This window comes from Macaca nemestrina, chromosome 16 (genome assembly GCF_043159975.1).
Source record: "Macaca nemestrina isolate mMacNem1 chromosome 16, mMacNem.hap1, whole genome shotgun sequence".
Lineage (NCBI taxonomy): Eukaryota > Metazoa > Chordata > Mammalia > Primates > Cercopithecidae > Macaca > Macaca nemestrina.
In genome coordinates this window covers 70,797,467-70,824,456 of record NC_092140.1, presented here as the reverse complement: position 1 = coordinate 70,824,456, position 26,990 = coordinate 70,797,467, and positions in this window count along the sequence as shown.

Genomic DNA, 26,990 nt, shown 5'->3' with positions numbered 1-26,990 from the left:
CGTGCCTCCCTAACTGTCCCCTAAAATCTTAATTCATTTCACCATAAACTCAAAAGTCCACACTCCAAAGTCTCACCTGAGACAAGGCAATTCCCTTCCACCTATGACCCTGTGAAATCAAAAGCAAGTTAGTCACTTCCAAGATACAATGAGGTACAGGCATTGAGTGGATAAATACACCCATTCCAAATAGGAGAAATTGGCCAAAATGAAGGGGCTAAAAGCCCCATGCAAGTCTGAAATCCAGTGGAGCAGTAAAATGTTAATGCTCCAAAATGATCTCCTTTGACTTCATGTCTCACATCCAGGCAAGAGGTGGGTTCCCATGGTCTTGGGCAGCTGTGCTCTGTGGCTTTGCAGGCTCCCCTCCTGGCTCCTTTCAGGCTTGCATTGTCTGTGGCTTTTCCAGGCACACAGTGCAAGTTATAGGTGGATTTACCATTCTTGGGTCTGGAGGATGGTGGCCCTCTTCTCACAGCTCCACTAGGCAGTGACCCAGCAGGGACTCTGTGTGGGGGCTTCAACCTTACATTTCCCTTCAGCACTGCCCTAGCAGAAGTTCTCCAAGATGGTCCTGCCCTTGCAGCAAAATTTTGCCCGGACATCCAGGATTTTCCATACATCTTCTGAAATATAGGTGGAAGTTTCCAAAATTCAATTCTTGACTGCTGTGCACCCACAGGCTCCACACCACATAGAGACTGCTAAGGCTTGAGGATTGCACCCTCTGAAGGCGTGGTCCAAGCTGTACCTTACCCTCTTTTAGCCATGGCTGTAGCAGCTGGAATGCAGGGCACCAAACAGCCACTGCACAGAGCAGGGGGGCCCTGGGCCCAGCCCATGAAGCCTTTTTTTTTTTTCTTTTTTTTTTTTTTTTCTTCTAGGCCTCTGGGTCTGCCATGGGAGAAGCTGCCAGAAAAGTCTCTGACATATCCTGCAAACATTTTTCTCATTGTATTGGTGATTAACATTTGGCTCCTTGTTGCTTATGAAAATTTCTGCAGCCAGCTTGAATTTCGCTTTAGAAAATGGATTTTTCTTTTCTATTATATTGTCAGGCTGAAAATTCTGAACTTTTACCCTCCATTTCCCTTTTAAAACTGAATGTTTTTAGCAACACTTAACTCACCTCTTCAACGCTTTCCTGGTTAGAAATTTCTTCCACCATATGCCCTAAATCATCTCCTTCAAGTTCAAAGTTTCACAAATCTCTAAGGCAGGGGCAAAATGTTGCCATTCCCTTTGCTAAAACATAGCAAGAGTCAACTTTACTTCAGTCTGCAACGAGTTCCTCATCTCCACCTGAGATTGCCTCAGCCTGGATTTCATTGTCCGTATCATTATCGGCATTTCGGTCAAAGCAATTTCACAAGTCTCTAGGAAGTTCCAAACTTTCCCACATTATCCCGTCTTCTTCAGATCCCTCCAAACTGTTCCAGCCTCTTCCTGTTACCCAGTTCCAAAGTCACTTTCATATTTTTGGGTATCTTTACAGTAGCACCCCACTCCTGACACCAATTTACTGTATTAGTCCGTTTTCACACTGATGATAAAGATATACCTGAGACTGGGTAATTTATAAAAGAGGTTTAATGGACATACAGTTCCACGTGGCTGGGGAGGCCTCACAATCATGGTGGAAGGTGAAAGTCACATCTTACCTGGCAGCAGACAAGAGAGAATGAGAGAGCCAAGCAAAAGGGGAAATCTCATAAAAACGTCAGATCTCATGAGACTTATTTACTACCACTAGAAGAGCATGGGGGAAACCCTCCTCATGATTTAATTGTCTCCCACCAGGTCTCTCCCACAACATGTGGGAATTATGGGAGCTACAATTCAAGATGAGATTTGGATGGGGACACAGTCAAACCATATCACTAAGGGACAGAAGCTAGTCTGAAAATCTTGCATACTTTTTGATTTCAATTACATGATATTGTGGAAAAAGTAAATCTATATACACTTAAAAGATTGGTAGTTATCAGGGATTATGAGAATGAGAGTAGGATTGATTAAGAGGTATAAGGATTTTTAAGGCAGTAAAAATAGTGTATATGGTCCTATAATTGGGGATACCTGGCACTGTGTATTTGATAATACACCTAAAACTTTACTAAACAGAAAATAAACAATAATGTGTGCAAATTTTAAAAAATCATTTAGGAGACCCAGAGATCCCAAGAAGGAATGCAGACTGTAATAATAGAATCTAACTGTATTGCAAATGTATGAAAAAACCTTAGTGACGGGCGTGGGAGAACAAGCTGCTGACCTAAGTAACTTGAAAATGAGTGAGGCCTATAAGACCAAATACAAAAGGAACTTCACATAAACACTGTACTATAGTTGATAATAGTGTGTCCTATGAGAGTGTGGGTAAACAATTCGGATATATATATATATATATATATCAGTATGAAATACTTAAAATATGTATGGAATTGAAAACAGTAAATGGATGTGACAGATGATGGGAAGCTTGTTTCTTACCAATGGTGTGGGAATTTACAGCTTAGTACGACGAGAAATTTAAAAAGATCCATGTGGCAATAAATTAAAGTTGAAGACATAAAAAAATCATGTTAATATAGAGACATATGTCTACATGTAGAAATGTTTATAGACATGAGTATATACATGTGTTAGCTTATACACATCTATTTTCTTGCTCTGATAGCTGAGAATGAATAAAAGAAATAAGCAGAAGTGACTCTTAGTTCTTGATTTTGATTACCATTCTTCACTAAAAGGAACCAGTGCTGCTTGGCAAAATTGCTGATTCTGGACCCAGGGCAGCATTTGTACAAGATGAGCCTGGACTGAATGGAAAGCCAGAGAAAATGTGCATAATCGGATGTGTAATGAGTGAGGAGAATAAAACATCAAATCTTTAAAAATTTTCAGAGCTTGATTAACCACTGAAAGCAAATATGATTGCTTTCAGCCCTGTACCCTTCCCAATGATTAACACACACACACACAATCAAATACAAAAGCAAAAGCAAGTGTTTCTTTAGTATAAATAGAAAGTAAATTAATTTTCAAGTAATAGAGAACAATTTAATTTGAAAATGTGACGCCTGGTCATTTTTGTAATAATTCTGTAATAAACATATTTCTGGAGCACTCGCTAATCTGTTTAATCCATATTGTGGAGAAAGGATAAATAATCATGGACACACTATTTTTGATCTTATGAAGCAATGAACAAATGCATGCAAAGGCTACTACTAATGATACCACCCTAAACAGTAGGTACTTTACTAAAACTACAGCAATCACATCTCCTTTTTAAGTTTATAGTATTCTAGCTGCAAATAAGTGAAAAGCCTCTAAATGATATAGGTCCAAAAGTCTCTATCATTACAGATATAATTAAACGTTAAAATGCACGAGAATAGATGAAATTTTCTCATCTTCAACCATCCAAACTTAAGAAGATTCTTTATTTCATAAATGTCCTTACCCAGTTAACTGGTATAATGCTATGAAATGTAAGTACAGAAGACCCCTTCGCTGCGTTTTTGCTTTCCTCAGTTTCAGTCACCCACAGTCAAATACGGTGAGAAAATATTAAATGGACAATTCCAGAAGTAAACGGTGTAAGTTTTAAATTGGGCACCATTGTGAGTAGCATGATGAAATCTCATACACTGGCACGTGAATCCTTCCTTTGTCCAATACATCCATGGTATATATGCTACCTGCCCATAAGTCCCTTAGCCATCTCGATTATCAGATCAACTGTGGCAGTATCACAGTGCTTGCATTCAAGTAGTTCCTATTTTACTTCATAATAGCCCCAAAGTGCAAGAGAAATGATGCCAGCAATTTGGCTATGCCAAAGAGAGGACATAAGGTGCTTAAAGTACATAAAGTTGAAAGTGAAAGTTCTCAACTCAATAAAAAAAAAAAAAAAAAAAGGAAAAAGGTTGTACTTTTTGCTAAGATGTAGGGTAAAAATAAATATTCTATTTGTGAAATTGAGAAGGAGGAAAAAATTGTGTTAGTTTTGCTGTCACACCTCAAACTGCAAAAGTTACAGCCACAATGTGTGACAAGTGTTTAGTTAAGAAGGAAAAGGCAGTACATTTGGGAACGGAAGATATGAACAGAAAAGTGTTCTGATTGACGGCAATCAGGTTCATTACCATCTGTGGTTTCATGCATCCCGTGGGGGTCTTAGAACATTTATTTCAAAGGCAAGGGCTATTCTAAAGAGCAAAGATCTGATAGAAGATTAAGCATTATTCTATAAAATGACAACTTCTCTCGTAAATTACCTAAAACAGAAAAGCCCCAAACACAATGCCATTAATTTTATGATGGGTTTGCTGACTGGGGGTAATTAACTGGTATTAAATATGCATTTTATTTTCTCTTATTCATTCTAGTGGAATATTTTAAGTATTATTTTCATGAGCAAATTTTCATATTTTGGTTGTTCACTTTTAATAAGTAATTAATTTGATCATGTTCAATAATTTTATAATTTTATTTTTTAATTCACCCAATATGAAAAATATGATAGACATTTCATACTCTATATATATAGAGACAGAATAATTTGAATATTTGATAGGATAAATCTATTAAAATACAGTATATATAATAATAATTCTAGATAACAAAGAAGAAAAATCCTTAGCTGACAGACAAGTTTGAGCAGAAATTCCAGTACTGAGATACATAAAAAAGATTCTTTATTTCGTAAAGTCCTTATTTTGGACATTTTCAAAATAGGAAAATTTGTAGGAAAAAAGGGAGAAAGATTGAGTTAAAGATAGAGAGAAAGAAAGAGACTGTTTGGAGGGTGGTGCCGATATAAATACCCCAGACAGAAATCCACATTTTAGTATAACCTTTAAAAATTCATCAGGATATCTATTATCTATTTATAGGAAACAAACAGCAATGCCAACAACAAACACACACATTTTCAATAAGTTAATCTAAGTTTTGTATTTCAGCTTTTTATAAAAAATTAAAATAAACTGAAAATGTATACTAAAGTTAAAGTACAACCAATGTATTCTCTCTAAAAACATGAAGAAAAAATTGTTATCCCTTTATCAGATGAAAAAGTTTTAAAACCTGGCAGTTATGATCTTAATTAATACAAGTGATGAATGAAAGACTTCAGTTAGCAATAAACAGTAGAAGTGAGAGGTGGTCATTTATAATACCACCTCTAGACACACCAGCATCATCTGAGTTATACCAAAAGCCATTAAAACAATTTTATTGGACATGAAATTTCAAGGAAAAAGAAAAGGAGAGCCAGTACTTTGAAAGCAAACCAACCAAACATAGAGAGTTCATAACAACCAATCTACCAAATATATATAGAGTCCATAACACTTGCGCAGCTCAATTGAGCACTGGAATTCTTTATATTTTTAAGAATTCTTGGATCCAGTTGCAGTGCTGCTAGTGGCCAGAATACCAACTAAAATTTTTTAAAAAATAAATTTTTGTGTGCGACAGGAATCTAGGTTTGGATAAGGCTAAAACACGCAGGAAGTTAACATAATAGATGGCATCACTCAAGAGAATTTCTGGTTATTCATGGATTATCAGTGGACATATATACTCAATTGCTTATTCAAAGTTATTACTGAGTGCCTACCATAGAATAATTCTTCTTTCCTACACAGGGCTCATTCGTCTAGGCACTGGAACATAGTGCTTTCCCACAATTTGCTTTTGTATCCAAACAATGAAATATAATATGACAGTTAAATAAAATTTATCCTTTAAATACAACAAATATTGCTGACATGGATCCAAATTAAAAGCGAGTACCATTATTTGTGTGACATCAGACAATTTGATTTCCGAGTCTTTTAAATCTAACATTGGGGTGAATAATTAGTATTTAAAATTTACTTATAGGTCTGTCTTCTTATAATAATAAATGAAATTTTACATTATAAAGTGCTTTGGCAAGCACTAACAAATGATCACAATCAGAAGTGAAAATATCATTTGCACAGATTTCACAGATGAAAATGGTTTTATAGAGGATAGTGGCAGTCTTAAGATCATCCAGAGAGTAAGTCAATAATTTGAATAAAATTGCAGGGTGTCATACCTTTATCTCAGTGACCTGCATTTCCACAAATCTTGGTTCATTTAATATATTTAACTGAATGGTGGAATATGTAAAATAAATGTTTAAAAATTTGTAAATACTTTTCAGAAAAAAATACCTAACCTCAATCCCACACTGGTAGATGTGTTTGGTAGATAAACTAAAACAAGGACTGTGCTGTATTTAAAGTTTTATAGGTTTTTCTTCAGTTAGTATATCTGAAAAGATTTGACTCAAGTTCCAAAAAAAAAAAAAAATCCTTCTAAATGTATTTTTACTATTGTTTTAAATTTTTTCTTATGTTTGTTCATTTCTTGTGTTTGTCATTTTTAAAATAGTACTAATTAACCTAAGGCTGGAGAGAAAATTGTATTACCAGATCCTGGAAGCTATGACCATAGTATAGATGCTGGAATTATGACAAGGCTGTTCTTCAGAAGGTATGGTTTGGTGGAAAACGGAATTATAAAGAAATAGGGTCGGCCGGGCGCGGTGGCTCAAGCCTGTAATCCCAGCACTTTGGGAGGCCGAGACGGGCGGATCACAAGGTCAGGAGATCGAGACCATCCTGGCTAACACGGTGAAACCCCGTCTCTACTAAAAAATACAAAAACTAGCCGGGCGAGGTGGCGGACGCCTGTAGTCCCAGCTACTCGGGAGGCTGAGGCAGGAGAATGGCGTGAACCCGGGAGGCGGAGCTTGCAGTGAGCAGAGATCCAGCCACTGCACTCCAGTCTGGGCGACACAGGGAGACTCTGTCTCAACAACAACAAAAAAAAAAAAAGAAAAAAAAAAGAAATAGGGTCACCTTATTCATTATGTTCATTAGGTACCACATCTTAGTCTTGAGATCATTTAGGGGTACACAAAAATGTTTTAATTTTAATTTTCTTAAAATTGAAAGAAAAACTGAATACAATATTTGCAAATATATAATGGTAAATGCAATTTGAATTATAATTATTTTTATACCAATATGTTCATTGTAGGTAGATAGATAGATAGATAGATAGATAGATAGATAGAGATATATAGATCTCTCTTTCTCTCTCTCTCTCTCTCTTTGAGAGAGAGATACCTTTATAGAGAGAGACAACCTTCGGTGCTCCAACAATCTTCCTGCCTCAGCATCTGGAGTGGATGGGTACACAGGTGTATGACACCATGCCCAGCTAATTCTTTATTTTATTTTATATTTTGTAGAGACAGAGTCTTGCTGTATTGCCCAGGCTGTCCTTGAACTCCTGGCATGAAGCAATCTTCCTGCCTTGGCCTCCCAAAGTGCTGGGATTACAGGTGTGAGGCAACAAACCTGGCCAGAAAATATAATTGTTATTTATTTATTTATTTTTCTTATGGACAAAGGGATTCACAGAAGCAAAAGTGCATAGTGCCCACGAAAGTCATTATTTGATACTTTGGAAGAGGTACAGCCTTGCTTAGAAACACTATCCAAAGCAGAATAAGCAAAGAAATATGCCATATTTTTTCTTTTAATTTCCTGGTAAAATTTCCCTGTGGCTGAATCTAGCTGGAAGCATATTCACAAGAAATCCTGGGAAATGTAATTTGCATTGTTAGCATATTCTGGTACAGTGCCTTAGGGAGGCAAGGAATAGATACTAGAACATTACTAGTTCAATCCTCCCATATTGTTATTTAGCATTAATATAACAATTCCCCTATATTTATACGGAAATAAAATTATCTTTCATCCCTCCATCTAACATGAAGCAACTATTCAACATATAAAGACATTCACATCTTCTTCAGAAGGAGAAGACACATGTTCTCAATCAATTATCAACCATTTCAAAGTTCAGAGTCTCCAGATGGTAATCAGACTTTTCATCAAATAAAAAAATATGCCTCTAATATTTATATAATAAATAGTAGAGGTGGATAAGACTTTGGCTGCTGAGTAGGATGGCATGGCAGAACAACCCCAAGAATAACTAGAAAATTAAATAATAAATTAATCTTATTTTAAAGACATTAAAGGCTTCAACATTCAAACCCTGTCACTGAGTAATTTTGTGCATGGGCCAAATGAACAAAGGATTGAGGAAGCCGAGCACAAAAGAGGAATAATATCCATAGGATGTGCCATTTTGTCCACTTGATTATTGAAAGTCTCCTTGGTAGTAGATGAGAAGTTACATGAAAAACAGATATCCTCACACCCTCTGCCTACACTTACTATTCCATACACGTAACTCTTCCCCAGAGCTTGATGTGACAGATATTTTAATCTTGTTCTTTCCTAATCTGTAATCTAGGAAATGTAGATCTTTATCTCAGGTGACTTTTTTTCTTCACACAAGGGAGATAATCAAATGTACTTCTTGAAATTTTAGCAATATTTCAATTTCTTTCTGAGCTACCCCTGAGTTGGACTGTAATGCAACACCCATCTGCTTCCAGGTGAAAGAAACATATCATGCAGAACTATATGTAAATCATGTTTTATCTTTATTTTATTTTATTTCTATAGATTTAGGGGATACAAGTGCAGTTTTGTCACATTGATAGAGTGTGTGGTGGTGAAGTCTAGGTTTTTAGTGTGACCATCACCCATATACTTTTCTTTTTCCTTTACTTGGCCACTTTGCCATAGATAGGGTAATCATACATCTGGTTTGTGTATTCCTATTGTTAAAACATAATGATTTATAACTCTGTATTATCCTTACACTCTGACATTTGGGTCATCTAAGTCAATGCTTTTTCAAATCTTATAGGCATATTATTAATGTGATGATTTTATTGAAATACAGATTCTGATTCAGAAATTCTATGGTGGGGCCTCAAATTCTGCATTTCTAACAACCTTTCAAGAGAGGCTGAGGCTGCTGGTCAGTGTCCAAACTCTGAGAAGTGAAGACTTAGAGAAATTTCCATCTCTGGTTTACCAAAATATCAATGTAGGTGACTTGTAGGAAGTCCATTTATGAAAATCTTTGCAAACTACATGAGGAGAGAGTCAAAGTGTTGACATGGCCCTGATATAAGACAGATGAGTTACACTGCTACTGATAAAAGAATACTACAAGTAATTTTATGGAAACACTCTGGCAGATTAAAAAACAACAACAACAACAACAAAAAAAAAAAAACAAGTAAGCAAACAAAATTTGCTCAAGGAGATGCCAGAAGCTGGGTAGAACAATAATGCACTTTAATGTCTACCAGGTTGGGTTTAAAATAATTTCATAAGCATTCTCTAATATCCACACTTCTCACTTCAAATTTAGAGTTTTGGCAGAGAATATCATTTTTGAAGCTAACATTTGGCAATTCCTACAATAGTAACCTAGATTCATAGGTTAGAACCTCTTGCTAAGTTTTTACATCCATATTTATTTATTGGGACAAGAAACAAGAGCTCTCCAGAGACGGTAACAGAACTTGTATTTACTCACGGAACATCTTAGCAGTGCCAGCTTCCCATACACGGATTCCTCATGAGGAAATGTAATGAAGGCCAGACATGCCTGTGTGTGCAGCAGGGTTAGCATTACAGGGAGGAACACTGAAATTCAGACCTAAAGTTTACATAGGGCAGCTGCCCATCTGTCCATCATCCTTTCAGGGATATGGAGAGGGAAAAATAAGCAAAGAAATAAACAAACCGGCCGGGCGCGGTGGCTCACGCCTGTAATCCCAGCACTTTGGGAGGCCGAGGCGGGCGGATCACAAGGTCAGGAGATCGAGACCACGGTGAAACCCCGTCTCTACTAAAAATACAAAAAATTAGCCGGGCGCGGTTGTGGGCGCCTGTAGTCCCAGCTACTCGGGAGGCTGAGGCAGGAGAATGGCGTGAACCCGGGAGGCGGAGCTTGCAGTGAGCCAAGATCGCGCTACTGCACTCCAGCCTGGGCGACAGAGCGAGACTCCGTCTCAAAAAAAGAAATAAACAAACCTTGATTTAAGAAGGTAAATAAATCCTCTCTGGGAAGAGGATAATCCAACTGCTGTTAAAAAAAAAAAAAAAAAAAAAAAAAAATTGAATTTCAAAAGTGAAAACTGTAACATCTGACATAAAAATTCACTGGATGTGTTCAATTGAATAATGAAGATGATAGAGAAATAAGTCACTAAACTTTAAGAGTAGGAATTATCCTACCCGAAAAACAGAGAAAGAAAATACAATATTTAAAAAAATAAACAGAGCCTTGGAAACTGTGGAACAATATCAAAAAGATCTACTAGTCCAGTCATTTGATTATCACAAGGAAAGAAGAAAAACACTGGTATAGAAAAAAAAAAAAAGTTGTAGAAATAATGGGCAAAAACTAAAATTTATAAGTGGAAGGAGCTAAGACTTTTTGCAACCATCATGTAACAAAGACACAAGATAATGCATTTTTCACTGACTGACCTAAACTGACAGATAAATGCAAAACTGCAATGTCCTTTTTCTGAACTTACTTAACCCTAGATTATCTTTTGAGGACTTAAAATTATTAATTCCATAAATGCACTTTTCTGGAATTTTGACCATTTTTTTTCAAGAAGTGAAAATTGTTTAATGCAAGCTTGTCCAACCCACAGCTCGCAGGTCGCATGCAGCCCAGGATAGCTTTCAATGCTGCCCAACATAAATTTGTAAGTATTCTTAAAACACTATGAGCTTTTTTTGTGATTTTTTTTTTTTTTTTTTTTTTTTTTTTTTTTTTTAGCTCATCAGCTATCATTAATGTTGGTGTATTTTATGTGTGTCCCAAGAAAAGTATTCTTCTTCCAATATGGCCCAGGGAAGCCAAAAGATTGGACACCCCTGGCTTAGTGGAATTATTTTCCTTGCCCAAACATATAATATTTCCTGGTTCTCATTCCGATCCTTTATGTTTCCCCTTCCTATTTTAATTAATAAAAATCTTTGCTTATTGCAAAGAAAATTGCATCTGATTTGTGAAGGGTATTGGTCTTCTTCTTCTTTTTTTTTTTTTTTTTTTTTTTGAGGCAGAGTCTTGCTCTGTCACCCAGGCTGGAGTGCACTGGTTGGATCTTGGATCACTGCAAACTCTACCTCCTGAGTTCAAGCTATTGACCTGCCTCAGCCTCCTGAGCTCCTGAGTAGCTGGGACTACATTACTTTTAACGGTAAAAACAGTAAATACTTGTGAACCAATCTAAAAAAAAATTGGTAGTTAATGCTATGAATTTTCTTCCATGTGCTGTACTAGTTACATCCTAAGGATTTTAATACGTTATGTTTTAATTTTCATTTTCATAATATTTTCTAGTTTCATTTTTTGACTTCTTTGACATGTAGCTTATTTAAAAGTATCCTTTCCTCTGTGTTCTGGGTCTATTTCTATGTACTCTGTTTTGTTTTTTTTTTTTTGTTTCTCTCTCTCTTAAAGGGTGTATTTTCCTGCTTCTCTGCATGTCTTCACATTTTTATTGGATGTCAGACATTAACATTTATAATTGTTGGATGCTGGTTACTTTTATATATCTTCCAACATTCTTGAGATTTGTTCTGGGATTTAGTTAAGCTACTTAGTAACTGATCTTTGAAAGATTTGCTATTACTTTTTGTAAGGTTGGATCAGAAGAGTTTTTAGTCAGGACTACTTTTTCCCCATCACTGAGGCAAAAACATACTGAACATGTCAACCAGCACCTCATATATTATGAGATTTTTCTGCTCTGGCTGGTGGGAACACAAACTATTCTAGGCTATGTATCAATTCCTGGATTGCTTTTTCTGCTAATGTCTGGTGGGTTATTCCTCAGATTCAGATTTTATCCTCCCATTGAATTGTATCATCAATATTCAGCGAAAGACTCAATAGAATCCCAAGCAGATCTCTGTAATTCCTTCTGGAGTAGTTCTCTCTTCTTTCTTACTCAGCCTTAATAATTCTAGCCAACGCGGCCTCTACTGTTTCGGAAATTTGTCTCCTTAAGATAGCTTATAACAGGTAGATTCTAGTTTGGTCCCTCTAGCTCTTTGTTGAAACCTACAAAGTCTCCTCAGATAGAAAGTTCGTGCAATCATGAGGTTTTCTTAACTGTTTCCATTAACCTAGAGATCAATGTCTTGTGCTGCTTGTTTTCAAATATTTGAAAACTTGTTTCTTACTGAATGCTTGATTTTAGTGAAGCAGTATAAATAACTTGATATAATTTGGTATATTCAATTAATCATAAAAAACCCTTGCATGTCCATTTTTTCGTGTGTTAACAAGGAAGAATACCACCCAATGTGCCTGACTTGCATGTATTAACAAAGAATATCCACAAATTGCTTAAAAGCCTGTTGAAATACTGTTGTCTTTTCCAACTATATGTCTACAAAAGGCAATAATTTCCCTATACCTCAACCAAAACAATGTATCTCAGCAAGTTAAATCCAGAGTCAGAATTATCATTATGAAGGCACATATTTTTAAAATGTTTGGAAAAGTTTAAAATAATTTCACTCTTACCGCAATTTGGGAGAGAAAAATATATTTTTCAATCTGTCAGTTCTATCAACATAGGAGATTATTATTTTGCGAATGAGTTCCTAGACAAACACTTTAAAATACTACATTTTAATTTCTTGTAAGGTAAGTATCAATAGGTTTAACCCAAATAAACAGCATCTATTTATCATTTCCAATCCTTGCAATCAAAATTTTGAGAATTACTGATCTATTTAATTTCCTTGCCTTTAATTATCATTTGAAGCAAAGTTATAGCAATAATTTTCTGTATACTATTTTTGTTGTTCTCAGTGTAAATTTGTTAAACATTAGATTATTAAACTGAAAATGCTTATATAAAAATTATTTCAGCCCCATATTTGACAGTATCAACTCATATTAGTCAATAACTCAATCAATACCCTAAAAATTAGGGACCTAATGACATTTGTGTAATTGATTCTTTGGGCTACTCAATTGGCTTCTTGCCAGTTAGGATGTGTGCGTGAGGTATGAGGATGTGGTGAGAGATTGAACATCCATTCATAACTATCCTCCAAAGCTCAAGATTCTGCTTAGGTTTTTGTTGTCAGTTATAGGGATCTATACAGGACATCCAATTACAGCACTATCTGTTTCTGAGATTTATAGTTAATCATTATAAAGGGGAAATCCACTCACAGAAAAATGCTCAGGGGCCTTCACTAATCCCTACACATCTTAAAAGATCTGGCAGTAGACTGTGGAACCAGGACTCTATTCTCATTTCCAGGAGCATTGCAATTTATCACTCCCTTAGCTGTACTTCTGCAGCAAAGAAATGTGTAAATTTCACCTTGGAGGAATTAGCTGAGCTGCTTTTTGTGCATTTGTAATGTGTGTATGTATTCCAACTCTACTATTTTATTATTATGAATCATGAGCAGTCAGTCGTTACTTTATTTCTTAGTCTTCTACATCTTCCACTCAAAAAAGACCTTTAAAAATCACCTAAAAAGGCTGTAGGTCCCCCGGGACAATAAATCTCTACCTGCTATCTGATTTGTTACAATGCTAAAATCTTTTCCTGACAAGCCTAAAGCTCTATATAGGAATTTTTTTGTCCTTTTATAAAGGTCTTCTATCAGAATAAAGGTTTAGATTCTATTTAGGTTAAAATCTAGCAGAACTTTATGCCATCTACAATTAAAAGTAAAATTATGTAGTGGGATATTAAATTTCTATCATATAATTGCATATGATAAAATCATTTGTGTCTCTGTACTTTTGGTAAAATCTGGTCTAATTTACTAGTTTTGGAAAATGAAATAAAATACACAGTTATTATGCTTGTTGTTTTTCTCCTTACTATTACAATCTTATATTAGAAATTCATGCAAAGATGTCATTCCCTACATATTTGCTAAGTGAACTAAAAACTATTTTCTCATGATAAAGAAGTATGACTGTAGAAATGCAAATCAAGTAATCTTTAATTTCCTAAATATATATTAATATATAGAGTGAATAATAAGAAAATGTTTATAAATCATTACTGAATATATTTTATGATCAGTTTTTTTTTATGTGACTGACATTCACAGATTGCTGTTTGTGTGCATAAGTGTGGGAGAGGAGTAGGTATGTATTTACTTTATTAGTTCATTTTAATCATGATCTCACTGAGAAAGAGGGCAAGGATTTAGTATTAAAACACTTGAAACATTTATATCAATAACCAAAGTGTATTATACATAGTAGATGGATAAGTGTTTTTGAGTAATTGTAAACTGATTATTACATTTTAATTTTCTTTGAATTTCTTAACTATATAGTTGAAGGTCCCATATATGGATTGATTGAAACAACTGCTAACTTTGAAAGTTTAAAACTTTTTATACCTCTAGAATGTTTTGATCATATTTACTTTTTTTTAAGAAAATGACAAGAACACATAAAATATTTTAATATAATCAGACATTTGTCTATTATGAAAATATTATATTTTTTAAACAAAAATATACATGAGCATAAAATTTTGAATAGCATTCTTGCCCAAAGGGAAGTCTAGATGACATAAAAACTTTCCCAAAGCAAGTAACTACTAAAATACAATAAGCACATATTTACATACACAGATATCAAATAAAAGAATTTCTAGGGACCATTAACAAAGAAAAAGTATAAGTGAGAGAAGAAACATATATACAATACAGCTAGTACAATTTTAATAAAACAAGAATTGATGAAGGAGGCTATGTGCAAAGGGCAATTATTTTGGATTCTCTGCACTGATGAAAGACAAGAATTCTCAGATACTGAAGTACAATGAAACTTAATCAAAGTAAACTAAAATATAACCCATAAAAAACACATAATTAGATGCATCTAAAAAAGGCTCCCCATAAAAACTTAAATAACTATATACTGCTAATCAAATTTTCAACAAAGAAAAAAAACTAGCAGACTATTTTGTTACAATGTTAGAGGCAGGAGGCAAAGAAATTCTTGGCAGACAACGGTGAGTCCCTGACAAAACCTAACCTTCAAGCCAAAAAAACTGAAACCCACGGCCCAATGTGACAACCTCTATCCCTGTTTTCCCTCTTGAATGTTGCCTTTTTCTAAACTACCCATGGCCCACCCCACCCCTAGTCCTGTACCTCTGAAGACCTCAGACTCAGTCGGAGAGAAGTAGAGAAGCAGCTGGACATCAGAGAGAAGCAATGTGACTTCAGAGGGACAGATCAACGGCTTGAGTTCGGAGAAGAGTCTGGCCAGAGATGGCTGGACTTGCGGGGAAGGTTACCTGCCTGTTCTATACCCTTTTCCAGCTCTTCTTCCCACTGACAGCCACTTTCATTGTTCAATAAAATCTTCTTCATTCATCTCATTTTTCCTGGACACCGGACAAGAGCTCAGGACCCACAAGTGCATATAACTCCCTAAAAAGGTTGTCATGCTAACCTTCAGCTAAAGATGGCTTCACAAGGGAATTTTGTGAAATGCTTTATAAATAAATACAACCAATATCACACAAAATGAGAGTAAGAGGACATACTTTCCAACACATTTGTAAGGTCAAAGTTATTTTATGCCAAGATCAAAGATCTTTCAAACAGAAATCAACATCCTTGATGAACACAGATGAAATCATTAACAATACCAGCAAATCTAATTCAGTATATAAAAATGAAAACATACTACAACCAAGGGAGTATTATACCAGGAATGAAAGGTAGATTCATACTTAAATGATACAATATAATTAACAACAGAATAAAGGACAAAAACAATATGATTATCTCAAAAATGCATGAAAACAATTGCAAAAATAACCCCGTTCATGGTAAACATTCTCATTAAATTAGAAATAAAAGGAAACTTGAGCAAGAAAAAGAAGCAGCCACAAAAAAATTTGTAGTTAATATCAAGCAGTAGGTTGAAGTATTAATTTATCCTCCCCAAATTGAGAATAAGGCAAGAGTGGTCAGTCTCTTAAGTCGGGAAAATAAAATTTTTATGTGTCGTGTTAGAAACAAAAAATGTGAAATTCCCATTTTTCAGAGTTGACATATTCAGTTACATTTAACAATCTCAAGATATATGCAAAGAAGCTACTCAAACTGAATGACTTTGACAAGTTTTAGGAGAAAAGGTCAATATATTTTGACCTTTTCAATTATGTTTCTATGCACTGGCAATAAATGATTGAAACATAAAAATTTAACATAACACCATTTAAAATAACAAAAATAAAAGCATACATCTAGAAAAGGATGTAGCTTCAAAATATGTAAATCACTGAGGTTTCTGGGAAGAGGCGAAGAATGAGAAGCACCAGGAATTTGTTTCTCACCTAGGCAACAATTCCACTGGCATAATTTGTCTGATGAAACTATTTTGAACTCTAGAGGCTAATGAAGGCTTGCAACTTCCAGGTGAAGACTCAGATGATAAATTGTCATTATTTTTAGTCAGTTTCAGCTGATAGCACAGTGGCTAAAAGCCACCCATCCCCCAGTCTTCAACCACAGGATAGACAGCTATACCCCTATTTCTCAAACAGCTCGAACACAGCTTGTGGGAGCCAGAGTAGGCAAAAAAAGAACTCTGTCCTTCAAACATTGGGATCTGTGGTCTGATTGCTGATTGCTGCTTCTGATCACAAAGGCACAGACACAAACTCAGGCAACCATTGATGCACCTCCTCCCATTGTTGCAAGACTCTTCTCTACCTAATGTGACTTCCAAGAGATTTAAATGCTAGATGTCCTCTTCCATTTCATTTTTTTTTTCCTTTTGGGGTGCCAGAAATTAAGTAATAAAACATTCAAAAACAATTACATATACTGGAAAATTGAAAATGAGCATTCATGCCCAGACAATGTCTCAGAAAAGATAGGAAAAAAACTTAAGTTTATATATCAGTCTGATCCTTAGTACAGAGACAGTCTAAAACAATTAAAAACAGAAATAATAACAAAAACCAGAAAATTCAGAGGAAGAAGGAGAACTAATTTTCAGAATCTAATTATCACATTATTAGATTCCATTGTCCAGTTTTCAGCAAAACAACAACCACAAAATAACAAGAAATATAAAGAAACAGGAACATATGGTCCAGTCAAAGCATAAAAATAAATCAGGATAAAATGTCTTTCAAAAAGTCTGACAGCAGATTTGCAAGACAAACTGAAGCAGGGGAAAGATAGAAAGTGTCAAAGAGAATGTTTGAATAAGTAACGCCTGCAGACTTTTCAAATTTGCTGAGAGACATAAATATATACATTCAAGACCTACATTCATCATTGACCTGTATTCACCCTTATAGTATTATATGAAGTATTTTTACTACCCTACAAATTATCTGTGCTCTGCCTATTTATTCCTCCTCTCTCAGCCTCACCCTGGCAACCACTGATCTGTTTATTGTCCCTGTAGTTTAGCATTTATGCAGAATGCCATATAGTTTAGTTTATACAAAATGTAGTCTTTTTATATGTGCTTCTCTTACTTAGTAATATGTTATTTATGGTTTTGCTATGTCTTTTCAGAGATTGACAGCTCATTTCTTTTTAGCACTGAATAATATTCCATTTACTGTATACATCACAGTTTATTTATTCACCTAATAAAAGGCAACATGCTTGCTGCCAAGTTACTGTAAATATCAAAAAGGAAAAAAGAGACAGAGAGAAAGATTTGAATGTGTACTATCTTTACCAGTGTGTTTTATACTTTATATGTTTTTGTGTTACTAATTAGCATTCTTTTATTTGAGACTGAAGAACCCTCTTTACCATTTCTTTTTAGAGAGGTATGATGGTGACGAACTCCCTTAGCTTTGTCTGTCAGATAAAGTCTTCAACCTTCAACACTCCTTTGTTTCTGAAGGACAGCTTTGCTGGGTGGCCAAGGACAGTACACTTGCTCGGCAGTTGTTGTTACTGTTTTTCCTTCAACACTTTAAGTCAGGGGTGTCCAACCTTTTGGCTTCCCTGGGCCACACTGGAAGAAGAAGAATTGTCTTGGGCCACACATAATATACACTAACAAATACTAACAATAGCTGATGAGCTAAAAAAAAAAAAAAAAAAAAGCAAAAAAAATCATAATATTTTAAGAAAGTTTACAAATTTGTGTTGGACCACATTCAAAAGCATGCTGGGGCACAGGCAGCCTACGGGCCACAGGTTGGACAAGTGTGCTTTAAATATATCATATCACTTTCTTCTGCCCTGTAAGATTTCTGCTGAGAAATCTACTGCTAGTCAGATGGGAAATCTCTTATATGTGATTGGTTTCTTGTATCTTGTTGCTTTCAAGATCGTCTCTTTGTCCTTGATTTTTGACAGTTTGATTCTACTTAATGTAGTCTTGTTCGGATTGATTCTGATTGGAGAACTTTGACCTTCTTGTATCTTCATATTTGTATCTTTCCACAAATTTGGAACGTTTTCCATTATTTCTTTAAATGTGTTCTACTCCTGTATCTTTCTGGTTTTCTTCAGGAAGTTCTATAACTGGAACATTTGTTCTTTTGATGCCGTTTCATCAAGCCAGTACATTCTCTTCATTCATTTTGATTATTTTTTCTTTTTTCTCCTTGCAGTGTATATTTTCAAATAATGTCTTAATTCAGTCTTTCTTTTGCTTGATCAATTTTTGTTGCTGTTCTTTATTGCATTTTATATTTCATTTCTATATTTTTCTGCTCTAGAATTTCTGTTTGATTTTTTAAAATGTAATTTTGATCTCTATTTAATTTCTAGTTTTTATAATTTATTTTTTAACTGATTACATTGAATTGTTTCTCTGTATTTTCTTCACATTTGCTGAGGTTCCATAAAGCAATTATTTTAAATTATTTGGCAGTTCTAACATATCTATTTATTTGGTGCTAGCTAGTGGGAGATTATTGTGTTCTTTTGGTGGTACTATGTCTCATTAGTTTTTTCTTTTTCTTTTTTTTTTTTTTTTGTATTCTTTATTACCTTATTTTGATGTGTGCATATTTGCAGAAGGGATTTATTCAAAGGTTTGTAAACTAATTTTTTTCTGTGAAAACTCTTCACCAGTCAGCCAATCCAGAGATTCTGGGAAGGCTGTTTGTTGTGGTACAAGGACAGTTTTGCTGCCGGGGTCCTTGGGCAGGTTGGCTTGGTCCCTGAGTCAGCAGAACAGTAGGTCAGATGCTAATTCCATGGCATTGGGTCAGAAGCCTGATCCACTGGGTTAGACCTGTTGATTGGGTCTACAGGATGGGCCTTGAGTCTGGGTGCACAAGCTTGGAGCTGGAGCTGGAGCCTGTGTCCATGTATTAGACCATTTTTGCATTCCTATAGAGAAATACCTGAGATTGGGTATTTTATAATGAAAAGAGGTTTTATTGGCTCATCATTCTGCATGATTTACAGGAAGCATGGTGCTGACGTATGCCTGGGTTCTCAGAGGTTTCAGGAAGTTTGCAATCTTGGCAGAAGACAAAGGGAGGCAGACACATCACATGGCAAAAGCAGAAGTAAGAGTAGTGGGGGTGGGGAGGTATCACACACTCTTAAATAGCCAGATCTCATGAGAACTCACTGTCACAAGAACAGCAGCACAGGGATGGTACTAAACCATTCATGAGAAATCCACCCTCATAATCCAATCACCTCCCACCAGGTAATCCCAATATTAAGGATTACCTAATATTGTAATCCCAATATTAGGGATTACAGTTAAACATGAAATTTGGGTGGGGATACATATGAAAACAATATCAGCCCATGAGGTTAGCCTGAATTCTGCAACCACAGGGGATGAATTGGTGCTGGGGCCACTCTTGAACATGAGTTTGTAGGGACTGCTCAAGCATTAAGCCAAGCCTGGTTTGTAGACCTACTGAAATGTGCCTGGAGCCTGAGTCCATGGACACTGACCTGACACTGGAGCAGGCCTGGAACCTGAATCTGCATTATGTATATATCTCCTGAGTTTGCAGAGTCTAACTTAGAGCCTGGGTCTGCAATGTTGGTCTCGGAGTCTCAGGTCACAGAAGCTGGCCTGGTACCAAGGTCGAGACCCTGGGTCTACTTGAGTAAGTTGTAACCTGGGTCCTCTACAGCCTGGGGCCATGGGGACCTCTCTGGTACTTGGAGACAGCCTAGTGCTGGGGCTAACACAGAACCTTGGCCTCTGAATCTAGTACGGAGTTTAAAGTCATGGATACTGGCCTGATACCTGCAATCACTGATGCTGGCCTGGATCCTGAGACCATGGGGTCCAACTGGGTACTAGAAGCAGTCTTGAGCCTGGGGTCACTGAGGTTGTGCAGGCAGTGGGGGCATTCCAGAGACTGAGGCAGAAGGCAAAGGGAGACAGAAGGTACTAGGCCTAGCCTGAAGCTGAAAGTGGTCCTGAGCCTTGGACTACTGAGGTCAGCCTGGCAGTGGGTCAGCACAGAAACTGTCAAGCAGTCCTGCAGCATGGGGCTTCAAAATTTAACCAGGGGCTCAGTCTATGAGTACTAAACTGGAGTTGGGGTCATGAGGACCTGCGTAGTGCTGGGTTTTACTGTGGGTGTCTCAGTTTTGCGGTTTGAAATGAAGTTCTATGTTTACTTCCTTTTTCTTCCCACATGTGTAGCGTATCTCTCATTACTCTGTACTGCCTGGGTTAGCAGAGGTGTGACATGGGTAATGTAAACCTGCCCTTTCTATCCTCTTCAATGCATCTTTTTTTATTTCTGTGCTACACTCAGGTATGTTACTGTGATCTCTCATTTGGTTTCCTTAGACTTTATGAAGGTACTCTAATGCATGGATAGTTATTCAAATTGATGTTTCTGTGGGGGTGTCTGTATGGAGAGTCCTACTCCAACATTTTTCTTATGTCCATATACCTGATAAAAATTTTTTAAAGAAAACCTTGAAAGTCTGTTACAGAAATAATGGAGAAGAAATATATCTTTCTTTATGAAAATACTGTCTCCCTTGCTTTATATATAAGATCATATGAGAGCTTCTGTCCTTATACATCACTCCATGTCCCTGGTCACAGTGACTGTGACCCATGCTGAGGCAGCCTTTCTAGTTTGAAATGCAACATGTGGTGATATGCTCTTTTCTCACTAATATGAAACAATGACATCATTAAATTAAACTAGCTAATAGCTATAGTTTTAGCATTGTAGAAAACACAGTTTGAAAAGATGAAACCAAAGCACAGAAATGAGCAAAAGTAAAAAATTACAAATAGAATGTATTGATGATATTCAATCCCTGATCAACCATATCCAAGTTTAACCCCATTCTTGTCCTTCCTGCAATTGGTATATATCAGCTAATACATTGGTTAGTTAGATTTGCATTTCTATCATTTGCAACCAAAGCATGTATTAATATAGTAAGTGAAGAAATAGTATCTATCACTGGAAATAAATATTACTGTAATTCTTTACCAGATTTTACATACCTTACATGACTTACAGATACATTATTTTTGCTCTCTATTCTGAATAATGATACAAATGTAATAGCATTAATAAATCTGTTATTCTTAGTTCAAAATATGGCTTCATTATTTCTATCATTAATAATAACAGTAACATTAGGCCAGGTGCAGTGGCTCATGCCTGTAATCCCAGCACTTTGGGAGGCCAGGGCAAGCAGATCACAAGGTCAGGAAATTGAGACCATCCTGGCTAATACGGTGAAACCCCGACTCTACTAAAAATACAAACAAGCAAAAAAAAAAAAAAAAAATTAGCGAAGCATGGTGGTGGGCACCTGTAGTCCCAGCCACTTGGGAGGTTGAGGCAAGAGAATGGCATGAAGAGGTGGAGCTTGCAGTGAGCCGAGATCATGACACTGCACTTCAACCTGGGTGACAGAGTGAGACTCCGTCTCAAAAAAAAAAAAAAAATTAAAATAATAATAATAATAATATTAGAATTGTCCTCTCTGTACCAACTTCTTTTCTTTCTATTCCATCTTTCACATTGCAACAAGGAAATGCTGCAAAAAGCTCAACTCTAATCATATAATCTCTCAAATACCTTTCCTCTAACAAAATAGTTATGAGAAGCAATAAAAGAAGCAAGTGAAAATGTGTTAGTATCTTAGTATCACATTCAAAGTCCTTGAAAATATAATTATCAAAACTTTAATTATCATTTTAAAACTGGACACCACCTCTTTGATCATGCGATCTGCTTGGTTGAAGTTATTTTCTTCCACTCCTTGATTTATCAATATTCTACCCCTCCTTTATGTGCTAACTTAAATGCTCCTTCACCTGTGATGCCTTTTTCCCAAAACACATATTAAAATTAAACTAATTTATTTGAATTTACATCAATTTGGTTTTATTTACGTTATGGACTCATGACAATATTACTAATATTTTCATTAACGATTTACATTTTTGTGTCTATAAATAGACAATAAGGCTAAACATCATCAGATACCTTTTCAAAATTACTCAAATATAGATGTAAATATTTGTTGGATGGAATTAATATTTGATTAGTTTACTGCTTTATGATAGTACTAAATCAACACAGGTTATCATTTTTAATAAGCATTATAATCTCTGTTTGACTTCTCTTTAGCTCTGATCTCAGACAATATGTTATATATCGCACACCATGCAAAGTAAAATGAAACCTATATAAAAAATTGAAAGCTCAAAAGGCAATTTTTAAAGTTCCACTTAACAGCATCACAGTTTGAGGTTTAAAAATGTCATCTCTTTATAAAAAGATATGAGATTCTACAGGACAGAAGCCTTTGCCTTAAAAACAAACAAACAAACAAACAAAAAACTACTTTGCCGAGGAACAAAAGAGAAGTGGATACCCATTAGAGTAAATTACAATGTTGTAAACAAACAAAATTAGCATTTTAGATTGAAATTATTAAAATTCATGTTCACAAACTGAGAGGTTTTAGAAATACTGTAAATGTGTGACTCTTTAAGTGAAAATTGACACTCAGTTCTGTATCATCCACTTTACATTAAAAAGAAAGGATCTATGAGGCACTGTAAACAATAAGTTAGAGGGATTCCACAAAATATTACTTAATGCTCCGCCTAAGTTATAGGGTAGCCTCAAAAGTGATGTGCTATATACTGTTTGAAACACTGAAGAGGAACAGACAAGTCTTTATTATTGAAACTACTGGAATTAATATATATGTGTTTGTGTATGTGTGTATGTTTGCAACTAATTTTTTTACAGAACCAAAGAAAATTTAAGTGGATAAGACTGAGTGTACGGAGTATTGTTAGTTGAAATTTTCCTAAGTATTTTTTTTAATAGTTAAATACAAAGAAAGCAACTGCATTGTTTTATTTGTAACAGATAGCTTTTGAACTTCTTAGCCAGAACATTGGTGATTTCATTTTGCACCCAGAAATCATTTAAAACCACATGTGAGAACATTCTCTATACATTATTGACTTCTAAGGAGTTAAGATTGGATACATTCACTTTCATAATACATGTTAACCACCTAAAAAAGAAACAGTCACCAACTATCATGTTTATTGTTTTTGGTGGAATGTTTAAAATTGTCAGAGATAATACACAAATATTTCTCTCTTTTTTTCCTTCATTAGTCAGAGTTCATGTTTTATTAAGTATTAGGAAATTTGGTAGGAAATAATAGGAAACAAATTGAACACTATAGAGTCATCCGACAAGTTTCAATTTATGTTCCAAAGGATTATACTTAAATTATATTTAATATGATTTTCCAAAACTTGGATGAAATGTAGTTTTCTTTTTCTTTTTTCTTAGAAACAGAGTCTTGCACTGTTACCGAGGCTAATCTCAAATTCCTGACCTCAAATAATCCTCCTCCCTCATCCTCCCAAGTAGCAGGAATTACATGTATGAGCCATCGTGCCCAGCAAGAAATTCATTTTTATATGTTAGGAACAATTATAAAATGGCTTTTAGTTGGTGGAATAATTTTATATAAATCCAATAATCTAATAATCTAATAATGTAATATAATCTATTTATATATCAGATAAATATAGACCATCAAATCTAATTATAAAATCTAACTAATCATCTAATCCAATATATAATCTAATGGCTTAATCTCTACTAAATACAAATTTTATGTTTAAGTAGAAAAATTACAACTTTAATTCCTGTAATAATCTCAAGGCAATAGAAACAAAACTCTTGTTATTTCATGTCTTGGGTCAATTTCTTACTATCTCCCCAGTGTATTTTCGCTCTTGTCTTGTGTCCATCTACCATTCTTCATTCATTCATTCATCCAGCATATATAAATCAAATTATACGATGTGACAGTGGCGGGTGCACGTGATACAGAAGTAAACAAGCTAGACAAAGAGATATGTTCTTGTATATAGCAATAGAAACATGTTCAAATGAGTAAATAACATATGTATGTATATAAATAAGTTCTGATCATGACAAATGATATGAAGTAAGTAAAATAATATATTTGAATGTAGAGTGACATAAATTGGGTTTTTTGATTGTACATTCAGGTTAAAAATTTATGTTTTACTTTGAGGGCAAGGGAAGCCAATAAAGAGTTTAAAGCGGAGGATTAACATGAGTTGTGGTATTAAATTATTAGTCTCTCTGCTGTATACAGGATACATTGTAAGGCCAAGAACATAAGTAGGGAGAGCGTATAGAAGGTTTTTGCAGTAAACCAGGATCAACTTGATAGCAACTGAGAGAAATAAAACTGTACTCAACTACCAGAAGAATATTAGTTGACAACAAAAATTTTTCACTCCCTCATGAATACCATTCAATAAATTCTCTGAAAGATGGAGAGAGAACTTCGCTTGCAGCAAGTACCTTAATTAAAAGAAAAGAGATATAGTTAGGATTTTCATATAGAAAGAAGACTTTATTTAGGAAATGTATTCATGTGTTTCTCTAAGTAAATAGGAATAACAAATCTGTATTACAGGAATAATGAAAACATGCAATGTTATTTCCATAGACAATTTTCATAAGAAATAACTAAAATTCAGTAGCTTTATAAAGATTGTGACATATAATAAAACGTTTTAAATTTCATATAAATTTTGATCAGATAATTTAAAAATAATGCAAAAATGATAACTCATTTAAGTCATCTCAAAATTTATAAATTGTGGACATACATATTTGGGACAATAATATAAGTTCATTAGATTTAAATGTATCCTCATCATACAAATTCTATTATCAAATACAATGGCATTAAATTAGAAATCGATAATAGAAATATCTCTGAAACATCCTGAAATATGTGAAAGTAAATTTACAGACTTCCAAATGACTGAAACATCAAAAAAGAAATCTATCCAAAAATTGGAAGTGAAATTAATGAAAATTAAAATGAAGTGTATGAAAATTTGTGAGATGCTGCTAATGCAATAATAGTAGGGAAATTTTGTAGATGTAAACATGTATCTTGAAATAAAAGAAAGGTCTCAAACTCAAATTCTACTTTAAGAAACTATAAAGTAAGTGTAAATTAAAAGGAAGGATAAATTAGTTCCCAAGTAAACAGAATAAAGGAAAATAGAATAGTAGACTTTACCAGTCAATTGGAGAAACCAAAGAGAACTACTGGGAGAAATCAATAAGACCAAAACCTGGTTTTTGAGATTTTTTTAAAAAAATAATAATCTAACCAGGCTAATAAAATAGAGTATACACAATTTAACAATATTGGGAATGAAAGAATTTACATTACTACACATTCTATGGATATTAAGAGGCTGGTATGTAATGATCAAGATTAATTTTTTCTCAAAAAACCAGAGCTTACATTAAATTGATTAATTCTTAAAGACACAAACTACTAAACTAATCAATAAGTGGATAACCTGAATAAAAATGTACTATTCAGACCTCAAATTCATGGTGCCATGGTTTGTCTCCTCCAAAACTTACGTTGAAATTTAATTGCCACTGTGATGGTATTAAGAGGTGGGACCTCTAAGAGGAGTTTAGGTGATGAAGGTTTCACCTTCATGAGTAGGCTAATGTAGTTATTGCAAAAGTGGGTTTGCACACTCTTTCTCTGTCTCTCTTGCCCTCTCTATTTTTTTTTATTATGTGATGCCTTCTGTCATATTTTGATGTAGCAAAATGAGCCTTGCAGATTCTAGCCTCTTGACTTTGGACTTCCTGCACTCCAGAACTGTAAGAAATAAATTTATGCTAATTATAAAGTATCCAGTCTGTGGTATTCTGTTACAGCAGCACAAAAAAAAGACTAAAATATTTCATTAAAAGCCTTCCCACAAGGAAAATTGTAGGTCAAGAAAGTTTTACTCATGAATACTACCTAACATTTAGGGAGAAATAATATAAACGTACACAAACTCTTCCAGAAAACTAAAGAGAATATAAACAATATAAAGACAATATAATACAAATTATTCTCTGAGGCCAGAATTACCATGATGTGATACCAGACAAAGACATTATAAGAAAAGTACAACTTATTATCCCACATGAGCATAGATGCAAATAATCTAAACAAAATTCTAAGAATCTGTCTATATATTATATAATACTATATATCATACATTATATATAATATTATATCTATATATAATATAATATATAACATTATATCTATATATTATATATCTATACAAAATATAATATAACTATACATGTATATATTATACATTATATATCAAGATATTATATATAGTATAATATATATCTATATATGATATAATATAGTATATGTCTCTATATAATACAATGCATATCTATATATAATATAATATAATGTATGTCTATATATAATATAATGTATGTGTATAATATATGCCTACATATAATATAATATATGTCTATATATTATAAATGTCTATATAATATATTATATTATATACAATATTATATATAATTTGTATGTCTATATATTATATGTCTATATAATATGTCTATATATCTATATAACATTATATATAGACATATATTATAGATAGACATATAT